Genomic DNA, 1,192 nt, shown 5'->3' with positions numbered 1-1,192 from the left:
CAGTGGAAAATGACTTTTGCATTACTAAATTGGATGCCATCTAAATACTCTCTACTGCAAAGGCTAGAACGTGCTCTTGAGACTAAAAAAGCACACAAGGCTGGTTTCAGTCACGTTTGTATTCTTTTTTTGATGGATGATGAGTTTTGATGTAACCCAGCAATTATTTTAAAAGACCAGAGATAGTCGTGTGTCAGGACATGGCGAGTAAAAGGGTTCAAGTTTGATTAAAAGGTTCAAATTCCCACCAACTGAAAGGTCTACAGCTTGGGTGCAGTAGGCACGCCCATATACCTGACCGGGGTGACAAAGCCCCGTTCGTAGCCTGCTTCACATGCTGTTCTGCAGGCCGAAATAGCTCAGTTGGGAGAGCGTTAGACTGAAGATCTAAAGGTCCCTAGTTCGATCCTTGGTTTCGGCAAACAAATCTTGCTTTAGTCATGATGGAAGAAGAGAGCAAGCAAACCACTGACATTACCCACACACTTCTGGTTGACACTGGTTGAATTGTACTACATCTCCCTTGAAATCTGAGATCCTAGTTTAAAGAAACTTCAGTTCTCTCCATGTCAATGTGGATGAATACATCCCAACGTAAGATTGATCAAAATCTTAAGACCAGTCAAAAACTTGCAAGAATTTGCGATTTGCACTATTGGATCTTAAGAAGGTTCTAAGTAGAGCTTCACAATGTTAAAAGAAGAAATCAGCGTAAGAGACAAAAACATTTGAGCGGGGAATTATTTGAAAACTGCATTTACAGTCAAACATGATTTTTTCAGCTGATCAAAAGTTGAAGACCATAGCTCAAAAAAACCCTGAAACCCCCCAAAACAGAAATCAAAGTGTCAAAAAAAAGGACTCAGTAATGAGTAGCTCCACCATTCTGGAACTGATGTCCATTTTTGTAAACTTCCCTTGCCATCCATCCCCAAATGTTCTCAATTGGGTTTAGATCCGGGGAACATATAGGATGGTCCAAAAGAGTGATGTTATTCCCTTGGAAGAACTCCTTTGTCAGGCGGGCATTGTGAACTGCAGCATTGTCCTGTTGAAAAACCCAATCATTACGATACAGACGAGGGCCCTCAGTCATGAGGGATGCCCGCTGCAACATCTCCACATAGCCAGCTGCTGTTTGACGCCCCTGCACAACCTGAAGCTCCATTGTTCCATTGAAGGAAAACGCACC

The 1,192-nt window shown here is 42.4% G+C and overlaps 1 non-coding gene across 1 annotated transcript; it reads left to right on the top strand.

Annotated features, from left to right (window-relative positions):
* Window positions 1–348: 348 nt before the first annotated feature.
* Window positions 349–421, top strand: trnaf-gaa. Its single transcript has one exon. It is a non-coding gene; the product is annotated as a tRNA-Phe (tRNA).
* The last annotated feature ends 771 nt before the right edge of the window (window positions 422–1,192 follow it).

This window comes from Kryptolebias marmoratus, linkage group LG4 (genome assembly GCF_001649575.2).
Source record: "Kryptolebias marmoratus isolate JLee-2015 linkage group LG4, ASM164957v2, whole genome shotgun sequence".
Lineage (NCBI taxonomy): Eukaryota > Metazoa > Chordata > Actinopteri > Cyprinodontiformes > Rivulidae > Kryptolebias > Kryptolebias marmoratus.
The sequence above is the reverse complement of the archived record's forward strand: the minus strand, read 5'-3'. Positions and strand labels throughout refer to the sequence as shown.